This window comes from Protopterus annectens, chromosome 4.part0, assembly GCF_019279795.1.
Source record: "Protopterus annectens isolate FY-2018-M chromosome 4.part0, PAN1.0, whole genome shotgun sequence".
In the NCBI taxonomy this organism is placed as follows: domain Eukaryota; kingdom Metazoa; phylum Chordata; order Ceratodontiformes; family Protopteridae; genus Protopterus; species Protopterus annectens.
Genome location: NC_056733.1, coordinates 1,663,161,529 through 1,663,174,606, shown reverse-complemented (window position 1 = coordinate 1,663,174,606; position 13,078 = coordinate 1,663,161,529).

Genomic DNA, 13,078 nt, shown 5'->3' with positions numbered 1-13,078 from the left:
AGCAGTTTTATGTGGCTTCAAGCAGGATTGTGCGATGCTAAGTGATACCAAGCTATGGTGAACTGCAGAGATGCTTAATCCATTTTGGCTTCACTTAGCATCATGCAAACTCGCTTACCCCTGCTTACTCTCACTGACACCTGTGCTAATTCCTTTAAAAGAAAAGAAAATGGGTTATAGGAAAGTGGTGAAAAAGGGGCACGCAGAGGGGAAAAACAGTAGCCAAGGATGTGCAGGAAGGGTGTAGGGAAGGTCCATAGCTGTTCATTTTTTATACAGCAACAGCTGTGCATTTGTGCAGAATGTGGACGTGAATATGGACAAACCCCAGAGAAAGGAGTGAGGACAACAGAAGTGTGTTGTCAAGCCAAATGGACAGGATTACATGGGTCCAGTGGACATGTGTGTAAAATGGACAGCTATGTATGGGGGGATATTTTTTGGGGAGCAGATGCCCTTTTTCTTTTTTTTTGTTAAGGTGAGAGTGGGATTTTGGGGAAGGATTGTAGGTATGTCTGGGGAGGTAAGTTGGGTAAGGAGGCAGACAAGTCAGCAGACATGGGAGGTGTATGACACATGTCGTGGCATTTTGATGTTGCCGATGTCCCTGTTAATAATATCCTTGATATTGTCTTCCTTGCCCTTGCAGAGCAGGCTAGTTAGGCTGATGTGCATAGTACTGGCTGAGTCAGTGGATTGCTCCACCTTTGTGTATAGGGATGAAAGTGGCTGTCCTCTGTGCAGATGGGATGACACTGGTGCTCAGGCTGTGGCTGACTACAGTGTGGAATGGGTCTGAGAGCCCATGCCTGTGTTCATGTAGGATGCAGCCAGGGATGGTATCAGGCCTATGGAGACATCTGTGTGTTGCCTTTGAGAGGCCATTATGGACCTGCTTCCTGATAATGAGGGGAGGGGGGCAGGTGCTGTACATGCACATGTGTACCAATGGGAGGACAGGGGGTGATGTTTGCACTTCACATGTCTGCAGTCGGTTGCCTATATCTTAGTCATATGTGTATGTGGTGTTATTGTCCGCCATTGAGAGCAGATTTGGGTGTTGTCTCTGGAATTGCAGACACGTGTGGAAGGCCTAGTGATTTGCCTTGGTGGATGTGTCCAATTTGCACTCAAAGACAGACTTAGAATACATCATCTGTGCCCTTATTTGCTTGTGCAGACTAAGGTGACATTGCTTCCAATGAGGCATCTTTTCATTCTTGGCCCATCAAGCAATTGTTTCCACCTATTATGGTATTTTTGTTTTGCCACCACAGGCATTTATCCTACCTTGAGGGAGATGATGTTGTCCTGTCAGGTATTGCTGGGTCCATACAGCTATGTAGGTGCCCACATAGTATTGTGGTGTGGGCGTGGACACTGCTGCTAGTTCCAACAAATCGGATGTTGGCTGTACAGCTACTTCTACCTGCTCTGAGGCAATTTATAGTCATTTATGTACAGCTCATTCTGTTTGACACTGAAAAGGGGGTGGGGCAGGGGAGATGATGACCTGAACAGTGATAGCTATGTGATCAGATATTACCAAGGAGGATGGCACTGTAGGAGTGCTACAGTGGCTACTCATGTTGGTTAGGAGCAAGTACAGGATATTTTCACCTGCCGTAGGAGTGTTGACTGAATGATCCACTGCATTGCTATTGACAAAGCTGAGGAATCTATGTTCATTCATGTTCAGATGGCATAGGTCATGCATAATATGGTTGGGTATTTGACGCCACCCAGGAACAGGTAGACAATTGAATCCTGACATATTCCAGCAGGTCCCAATAGGTGTGGTGGGTGTCCATAGTCATGGTTGGAGGCCTGTAGCTAGCTATGATTTGAGTAGGTGTTTTGCCAGCTGTTAACTGCACTCAGGATGTCATCCATGCATAATACTGTTTGGCCAGCCTGGAGGTGTGTATGTGTATGCTAATGTCCAACACTCCACCTCCTGTGGCTTTGCAGGCCTCCATTTGGGGTCTAAATGTATGATATGATGAGTAACCTGGCAAAGTTGGTGTGCTCTCCATAGTTAGAAAGCAGGTGTCAGTAACTGCACAAATTTTGGCATCCTACAGGACAAGGTACATTTGCACTGACATGGGTTTCATGGTAAGACACCTAACTCCTGTTAGAGGACGACATCTGTGCAAAGGCATACATCAGTGGTGGGCAAAGGCCAGTAAATAGTGTCACTTTACGAATCTAGCTGAAACACACTTAGTTGCCAGCAAAGACAATGTCACATTCAAAGGTTTACTCTGCAGGATAAACTATCTGACAATCAAATGTATGCTAATATGTTATGACTTCAATTTTTAATGGGTTGCCAGTGATGTGCCAGACATCACACAACCATATGAGGCATTGAATACAAATATGAGGCAGGCATGTGGTCAGTCTGCAAAACTCTGGACAATTGTTAGGTATGGGCCTAGTATATCACATACAGTTTAACACACACATCTGCACCTGTTGTGTAGTATGGACATACTCTATATGTCTCTTACATTTGTAAGACAAGCATATGTTTCAGAGTAGCATTCACATGTGACAAATGAATAATTACAACATCCAAGATAGCTGGTCTAACAGTGACACACTGTATTGGACAACAGAGACTCCATTAGTAGTCATACATGAGCTGACATTTGCTGAGGTGACTCAGGGGCCAGAGATGTGCTCCATGTCAATGCAGACAGGATACGTGGGAATGGCCATAGGTGCTGGACAGCAGTATTTCAGTCCAGCAGGTCTTGTTGCAGCCTAGTGTTTATTGTCCCATTTGACATCACTGCATCCCCCCTTCTGCATTCCATTACAAGCTTACATGATTGACATACCTGTTATAGTGCTCAACAGTTTCCTCACAACAATGCAAATCATTAGGTTTGTGTAGTCGCAGTCTGTCTTTATGTAGATGGGTTGAGACCTGTGTTGCATAGGCAGCAGCTTGCCTTTTGTAGGTACTGCTCATGAGCAGGTCATGGTCTGTGCACCAGCCTGTGTCTCCCACTTGCTACTTGCATCCAGAGCAGCTGTGTTGTCTTTCCATTTGCCAATGCCATAGCAACACAGTGCTATAATTACAGCCTTCATGTGGGCTTTGCCTGTTATCCTTGCCTGTGTGGAGGACATTATGGAGGTGTGGGGGCTACAGCTTCACAGACAGTAGGTGGGAATACTTCTCAGAACAGGACATGTGGAGACAGCCCAACAACATAGGGGACAAAGCTCCAGAATTGGGTAAAGATTGTAAGTCAGTAGTGCTGTTATACATAGAGAGTTGCTAGATTAAGAGGGCTCTTTTGGACATACATTTTATGTATGACTTGATGTCTGACAGTGATATGTGTCTGACATACCTCTCAACTGTACTGATGTCCACAGACTGAGCAGAGGTTTGTCTGTTATATTTGGTCTGTTCCTCAGACAATGTCTGTTTTTGTGGAATCAGTAGGATAATTTGAGGATTGTAGTCAGTAACTGTTGACATCCATTGGTGTTTCAGACATCATATCCTTCAGGGATGTTATGTTACAACAAAGCCTGTGACACTAGCAACTGTTTCAGTTTGTAACACCATTATGTGCACTTTATCCCTCTTTCCAGCCCCCTGTTCCCCAAGAATGTCCTGCTTTGTCAAAATGTCTTGCAGTACGTGGTCAGAGGTATGTGATAGCATTATTTAGTGACTGCTCTCAAGGTATCATCCCACTGACTTAGCTGACTCCTGGAAGTGGTATACAGCAGTGGCCATGAATATGGTCTCACTCCCTGGACATTCTGTGGAAATCTGTGCATATGAGAGTTAAGTATGTCTAACCTTTGTAAACAGACTGCCAAGATTGTGTAGCAGTGTTCTGTGTAGATGTTTGTTGGGCTGAGTAGGGAGAGTAGCTGAGGTGAGTGTTATAGATCCTCTTTCTATCTGATGCATGCTGCTATGGCTGCTGATGGTCTATCAGGTGTGTATGTTTGTAGGGGCAGACTGTGAAATGTCCTGTAACAGCTCAGGATTCCCAGTACACAGTGAGTTGGGACAGTATATGTCAGTGCAGTGTGTTTCTGGGAATCAGCATATGTTTGTTCAAACAGTTGTTCTACTCTAGAGTTCATTTGGGGTGCTAGTATGCTACTGTGACTGTGGTACAAATGGTTGTGGGTGGACATTTTTGCACCACTATCTGTTTTTCCCTACATTTCTATCCGTGTAGTGCAAGATATATTTGGATATACATGGGTAATTGCCGAGAGCTGATTTGGGTTAGTGTCGTGTTGGTTCTACTGTGGTTCAGAAGGTGCTGGGTGACATGGTTGGCAGCTGTCATGGGTTTTTCCATTCTGTTGCATGACTGCAGTAATATCTCTCCACTGTCCAGATGTCCAGATACTGTCCAGAGGCATGGCTCATATGTTTGGTGTGTTGACCACAACAGTTGTGGGCTTCTGAGAAATCAGTGGGATGATGTGAGCATTGACATCAGTAAATAATAACATTCATTTGTGTTTCAGACCTGGAATCTATCTGGAATTGTATGTTAAAGTAAACCGTGCCGCTCCAGCAGACTTCTACACATATGACAGCCATATTTCAGAGATGTCACTATTGTTTGCCCTTTATCCCCCCAGTTTGTTGGGCTTTTTGCAGATGTGTTGCAGTAAGAGGTCGGTTATCTATACACACACACACACACACACATATATATATATATATATATATATATATATATATATATATATATATATATATTTAAGTACCTACCTATGAACCTATATCAAACAGAGCTCCTCATTAGCACTCTTCAAGAAAAATCTTGATGATTGGATGGGAAATGGGAAATTCACCCCGGGGATCACTTCTGTGGCTCTGCTTGACAGGGGCACAGGAAAATAATTTTCTTGGGTGGTGAAAGCCAGGGTACATTTTTTTTGGCTAGGCTTGTATGGGCCCTAGGGCCGATAGCCTAGTACCTGCCTATGAACCTATGTATGAATATATATGTTTATATATATATATATATATATATATATATATATATATATATATATATATATACACACACATACATATATAATATATATGTTTATATACATATATATATATATATATATATATATACATATATATATATATATATATATATATTTATATAGATATATATATATATATCGTGAGAGAGAGAGAGAGATTGGTATCAATATATACATATATATGTATATAACAGTACTACAGATAAATAATTCCCCTTTATGTTGAATGACTGTTGTGCATAATATGCTTGTAAAGACATTACAAGTTCCTACAGCTCAGATGGTGTAGAGGTATGTTGCTGTGATTGTTTTGCACAGCATCCTGGGTTACAGATTTGAAAGTGATGACTTTTTTCATTAATGTTAAATTATGAGAATAAATGATATGTTTGTAAAAGCATTAACAGACTTCCACATCTCAGATGGTATAGTGGTACATTGCTGTGATTGAAGTGCATAGCATCCTGGGTTTGAGACTTTGCAGGGCTAATTATTTTGTTGCCAGACAGAACAAGACTGAAAGAGACAGAGTGCTTAAGGCACTTTTAAGCAGTTGTAAGTGGGTTTGCACATTTTTGCTTGAAGCTAAGCGATGCTAACAGATGGTTAAGCCCTGTTAGCATCGCTTAGCACCACTTACACCCGCACTAATTTTCTTTAAAGAAAAGAAAAAAGGGTGATAGGAAAGTGGTAAAATGGGGGCAAGCAGGGGGTAAAACATTAGGAAAAGCAGCTAGGGATGTGCAGGATGGCTGTAGGAAAGGACCATAGCTCTACATTTCTTCGGCAGCAACAGCTGTGAATAATGTGTAGAATTTGGAATTTACAGCCTCACACCCCAAAGGGAGGGGTGTTGGTGACAGTCATTTTCAGAAAAATCTGTGGGTTGATTGATTAGTTTCACTGTACATGGGGGCAAAATATAGAGCTATGTATTGGCCAACTTTTTTTGTGGGACAGATGCCCTATTTTTTTAAGGTGAGAGTGGGATGTTGGTGAAGGGCTGTAGATATGTTTGGGGAAGTAGGTTGGGTAGGATAGGTTGCATTTGCAGACAAACAAGACAGCAGACAGGGGCGGTATATGACACATTAGGGGGTAAACACCTTTGATGGGGACAGAGGTTGTGAAACCGAAGCCCATGAGTCCCCAAATGGAAATAGTAGGACTGAGGTCCCCATCCATGGGCAGTCAACACTGCTTCTTCAAGGCAATGTTGGTGGCTGTGCTGGGGGCTGGACAGGAGAGGCAGCCTGCCCCTCGAAGTGCACCAGGCAGCCCTCAATCTAGTGCAGCTGTCCACCCAACTCTGCTCGGATGGTGCTGCGCACCAAACCCCGGAACTGACTGCAGGTGACAGGTTTCTGTCTGTGCCCATTCCCAGGGGTGGTTCCACTTGACAGTGGTGCTGGACCAATGGACAAGGAAGTCCCGGCTTGGGTCCCTGATGTGCTGGGGCCCAGTGCCGCAGCCAGATGAGGCAGGACAGGCAGATCCGCTGGGATATGCCTTCTCAAATGTGCTATGGTGTTGATGTTTTAAAAAATATGTTGGTTAGTCATGAACAACACATTTCAAGATTAGTTACTTATAACAGCATGTGTGGGTATTTCAATTAACCCCATAAAACAGATTTAAAACAGTTGCATAGCAAAAATAACACATGCATAAATGGAACAACAGTATGCACTGTAACAGTATGCCAGTAACATTGATGGCAACAGGCCACCAACAATGGTATTTGAACAAAGTATGTTAACATGCAACCAAACCCTGGAACTGACTGCAGGTGACAGGTTTCTGTCTGCGCCCATTCCCAGGGGTGGTTCCACTTGACAGTGTTGCTGGACCAATGGAAGAGGAAGTCCCGGCTTGGGTCCCTGATGTGCTGGGGCCCAGTGCCACAGCCAGATGAGGCAGGACAGGCAGATCTGCCAAGATCTGCCTTCTCAAATGTGCTATGATGTTGATGTTTTAAAAAATATGTTGGTTAGTCATGAACAACACATTTCAAGATTAGTTACTTATAACAGCATGTGTGGGTATTCCAATTAACCCCATAAAGCAGATTTAAAACAGTTGCATAGCAAAAATAACACATGCATAAATAGAAAAACAGTATGCACCATAATGGCATGCCAGTAACATTGACGACAACAGGCCACCAACAATGGTATTTGAACAAGGTATGTTAACATGCAACCAACCAAATATGTGAACAATAATAGAACACAATTCCCAACATTCGGTTTGGAAAACAACATACTTATAGTATATGAATTATAGTATTGATCCAGATGAGGGGTGGGGGGGGGGCAAAAATTCCACTAATAACTGTTTATGCTTCTATTTTCCACAACAGTACTGCTCAATACTCTATGGGTCTGCCCTCACTTTACATCTGCTTATGGCCTATAGCTTCTGTAGCACAAACATACCTATTAAACTGTCAGTCTGGAATGGTATGGGGCAAACTGTCATAACTCTGGGTACATGATTAAAGGGGACTTGTACATGTCAGGGTTACATATCTGGCAAGGAAGGGGTACCCTGAACTGCTCTTATGTGAGTGTGCTACTGGCATACTTCAACTAGTTTCCTCTCTGTGTTTAGGATTATTGGCAGCAGTGACCACTACCCATGACAGAGTGACACATGAGAGACATGTATCAAGAAGAGTGCATGTTGTTTGTACTTATCCTGCTGTCATTTGCAGGCATGTGATGGGACAGTTGAACAGTTGTACACAGCTTATTAGTATAGCCTTCATATAGCTACTACCAAAATTTCTTTACCTGTAAAACCTGTGGAGAAAATATCTGTTAACACTACCTGACTGGTTTTACATTTATTCCTGATTCCTTGTGTGTAGACATGTGCACATCTTAGTACCACTCCCTGGATTCAAACCATGCTGGGTGTGCAAAATTAACAACTAAGCTATTTCTTATCACACTGAGCTACTGGGAAACTGCTGCTGCTTACTTCACTGGTTTCTGCCTAATAGTCTCTTGGTTAGACAGTCTGAACTTGTAATCCTGTGATGCGTGCATGACAGATAGTTACTGTACTGTGCATTAATCCTTTGGATTACTACAATCTGGATGAAACACACTTTGATACTTTACACATTACTATTCAGGGTTCAGAGCAATGCAGTATATATTTCACATTTCATTTATATCTTGTTTTACAGCTCCCCCATCTACAGTTTTTCTTAACAGCTGGTTCACAGAACATCCTTGGCTAACGTATACTGTCACAGCCATATTTACTGTGAAGAACCTGTATACATTCTATATGTCTACAACAACATACCAGAGTAAACACAACAGTTTCTTTTGTAGGGATCTTTATTACTCATCAGTATTAGTCGGACAAAGTCTTTTATTTATTCAGTTAACACAGTAGCAGTATACCTACTAGCAATAAGCAATGTGCTTCTTCTTAACCATTTTCACAATATACTGCAAAATAGATTTGTACTCACAAGCCTGTTGGTACAGCCTCAGCAGTCTGTCAGGAAAGGCTTTGACATTACTAGCCCTTTCTGCTGCAGCAGTAGGGGAGAAAAACAAACATTATGCATACCTGTCTATCACATTCACAGGCTAGTATTTGCTACAAACTACTTGATGGTGATACTTACTCACTACTGGAGCATTCTGTGCAAGTGCATCTTGGATCCACTAGGCCAAGACCACCACCTTCCTCTACTTTAGATCGATAGAGTGGTGCTGTATCTGCTCACCAGTCCAGAGATGCCAGTAGCACTGGTGAGATCATGTGCGAGATGGTCCCAGGCCTCTGCTTTGTATTGTGACCCCTGGTACTGGCCCTGCAGCAGTCTCTCATCATGGTTTTCTACAAGGAGTGTAGCCATGACCTTGGACTCCCGAATGCTCCAGCTTTGAGCCCAAAAGCTCACTCCTTCACCTACATCAGCCATAGCACCTGCACAGATGAACTATAACAGATTCTGGCTATATTCCCACCTGCACTGTTTAATTAAGGCAATATTCCCACCCTTTGCTGTCATTGGACAATTTCAAAAATGTTAAGCTCCACTAACCAGTGTACAAATCCACTAAGCTGAGCTGAACAGTGCTTAAAAGGTTAACTGCTGAGCACTGCTTAACAGTGCACAGATCCACTTAGCAGAGCTACTGCTGCTTAGCATTCATGTCTAAGCAATACTTAAACCTGCTAAGCATAGCTGAGCATTGCTAACCATTGCTCACATTTCATTTTTAAAAAATTATCAGAATAATGACTTCATTTAGTAAGTGTATATGATTTGCTTTACATGACATCCCTCTATGTGCTTTCATTACATTAGCAAAGGGGTGTGACTATACTGTATGGGACACTTGCATATACATGAGTGGTTTCACATGTTATATGCACTCACTCTTTCATTTTAACATCAGCTACATTACCCTGGTTGACAAAAATCAATTACTACATACTTTAAGATGAAAATAATGATTTAACACTGCTATCCCATGTAAAAATAGTCTGTTTTGGTACTCAAACTATGAATGCCTGCATCTAAAGCCAGAACTCTAACCACTACACTATCTCAGTGTGGGCATTTTAACTGTATTTTTTATTTATCTTCTCTGGGGTGTTTAAGCAATGCCAAGCAGAGGGCCATAACACTCACACCCGCTCAGCTATGGTTAAACATGCCTTAGTATGGAAAACAAACTATTTATGTCCTAGTATAGCTTTGTTACTCTATGAGGTTGACAGGTATGTGAGAAAGGCATCTGGGCATTCTGCAGACACCTGTACAGTTGAGGGCTTTGCCCATATGGCACTTTCAGATGGCAAACATTTCTGTTTCAGTCTTCATACACTGCAGGAAGTCTGTGCTACTGCAAACCTTTTATTCTGTCAGATTTTGGGTTTGTCAGTGTACTTTTTAAAATATGTTCCTATTTATGTGTCCTTGTCCAGCCATTATTTATGGCTTTGTACTGCTTTATTGCTCTAGGAGGGTGAGAAGTATGCATGGAAGGCATTTGGGCATTCTGCAGGCACCTATACAGTTAACGGCTATAGCCATATGGCACTTTCATATAGCAGACATTTGTGTTTCAGTCTTCATACCCTGCAGGACATCCATGCTACTGCAAACCTTTTATTCTGTCAGCTTTTGGGTTTGTCAGTGCACTTTTTAAAATGTGTCCCTATTTATGTGTCTTTGTCCCCCCATTATTTATGGCTTTGTACAGTGTTCTTGCTTTAGGATATTAAGAGCTATGTGAGGTAGGCATCTGGGCATTCTGTGAAAACCTGTACAGTTGAGGGCTATGCATACCTCTCAACTGTACAGATTTTTGCAGAATGTCCTGCTTGCTGTCTCATACATTTGGTCCGTTTCTGACCAAACTGTGGTTTTATGGCAAATCATTGAGGTCTGCAGTCAGGAATAATGGCATACATTTGAGTTTCAGACTCCTATCCTTCAGAAAATTCATGCTAATGCATAACCTGTTTTGTATCAACTTTCTAAGTTTGCAACAGCTATATTTAAAATGTGTCCCTCCTTTTAGGGCTTTGTCTCCCAATTATTTCTGTCTTTGTCCAGATTTCTTGCTTAAACAGGTTGTGAAGTATGGAGCAGCTATATTTAAAATGTGTCCCTACTTTTAGGGCTTTGTCTCCCAATTATTTCTGTCTTTGTCCAGATTTCTTGCTTAAACAGGTTGTGAAGTATGGAGCTATGGCACTTTTACAATGCAAGGGATATGTGACAGAACCTGTCACATACCCCTGCATTGCTTTCTTGCTCAGCTATGTATTTCAGTGTTTGTGGACACTGAAATACTCATTTATTTCATTTCAGTGTCCGTGGACACTGAAATACTGGCATAATATTAGAGAAGTTCTCTAATATTATTTATTTATTTATTTATTTATTTATTTTAATTTTGTTTACCGGGATGGTCCGACTGGACAAGGTCCATTTACAGCGGAGGCCCGGGGAGAAAAGCTCCAGTTTAATTAGGATAACATATTACAGTAAATAAACATATAATACCATATGTAGGCAATAGTATCTATTGAACAAGACATTTCTAGACGGAAGTCAAAAGAGTAGACATTTGCAGTAAAAAAAAGCAATTTACATATATACATTTAGTTAGCAAAGAGCATAGTCAGATTTTATTAGGTACATGTTTTCCATGTAAAATATTTTGAGGAAATATATTTATTGGGGCATGAAAAGACAGATAGAAGTTGGTTGTAAAGGTAACAGATTGTGGTCTATGTGATACATGGACAGAGCCAAGAACTTGTGAGATGGGCCTTAAGTGAGTTTTTGAATAGAGTGGTGCTAGCTGCAGAAGTCACAGATGGGGGGAGATTATTCCAAGTTTTGGCTATAGTGTGTGAAAAGAGAGATTTTCCTGCTGTATTATTTGGTGAGGTAGTAGTGAGGAGTGACTTGTTGGCTGAGCGGAGTGGACGATTTGGAGTGTGGCGGGTCAGTAGATGCCTTAATGCAGGAATTTTATCGGGTTGTTTTAGGATGTTATATGATAGAACAAGTTGGTGATATAGTATCAGCTGTGGCAGTTCGAGCCATTGAAGTTGTCTGAGAGGTATGCAGTGATGGGTTCTAAATGGGGTGTTTTTGGCAAACTTGGCAATTCTGTTATAACAGGACTCAAGTTTGTCTAGGTCAGATTTCCTAATGTGAGTGAGAATTGGGGCTGCATATAGTAGTGTAGATAGGAGATGGGTTTGAGCTAGGGTGACTTTAGCTTGATTAGTTAGAAAGTTCTTTTGCCTGTATAAGGAACCCATCTTTTTGTGCACCTTTTTTATAGTTTGAGAGATGTGGATGTTGAAGTGGAGGTTGTTGTCTATTTCGATGCCAAGGAGCTTGGTGTGAGGAGAGGGAGAGATGATAGTACCATTGGCGGAGGAGATGGAGAAGAAGACTGGAGTTGTTTTTGATTTGTTTGAGGTAAAAAGTAGTAGTTTGGTTTTGTTAGGATTTAGGATAAGTTGTATGTTAGTTATCCATCTTTCTACTGAGGTGAAGGACTCTTGGGTGAGGTCCTGTAGGGAGGTCAGGGATGGTGCTGAGCATATAAGGGTGGAATCATCTGCATATTGGATTAGTGAGGCATGCAGGCTACTTTTGTATAGGTTATTGGTAAATATTGAGAAGAGAAGAGGTCCTAGTATGGAGCCTTGGGGTACACCAATGGTGGTTGGGAGCAGAGATGATAAAGCTCCTTGCCACTGGACAGCTTGTTGTCATTCTGATAGGTAGCTTTTAAACCAAGCAATAGTGTTTGGGGTGAAGGCTAGGGAGGTGAGGGTATCTATTAGTATGGAGTGAGAGACCATATCAAATGCTTTGGAAAGGTCAAGGAATATGGCTGATACGAATCTGTTGTTATTCCTGTGTTGGTTAACTAGGTCTGTGAAGGAGAGGAGGGCAGTGGTTGTACTATGGTGAGGTCGAAAGCCATGTTGTGTGGGAGAGAGGAGATTGTTTATGTTTAGGAAGTGCATGACTTGTGAGTGTATGCATTTTTCTAGTATTTTTGATAAAGGTGACAGAATAGCAATGGGGTCGAATAATTTGAGAAATCATAGGAGGTGCCTGCCTTATGAAGGGGAATGATATAGGAGACTTTCCACAGATGAGGGATATATGACTCCTCTATAGAGCGGTTGATAAGGATTGAGACTGGGTAGGCTATGGAGTTGGCTGCCATTTTTAGGAAATGTGCTGGTAGTCCATCTGCTGCGAGGGTAGTGGGTTTAAGTTTTAAGAGATGTTTCTTTATTGTAGAGGTTGGGATAGGTGAGAAGGTAAGAGGAGCAGAGTTGTTTGGTGCTGTAGGCATGGGTGTGTAGTTATTTTTGGCTAGTTGAGTGGATAATGAGTTAATGGATTTGGTAAAATGTTGGTTGAATTTTGAGGCTATTTCAGTAGTTGTGTCTGTGGAGGTTGTGGTGGGAGAGGGTGTGGTGTTTTTTCCTGGTTTTAGTAGGGAGTTAATTGCAT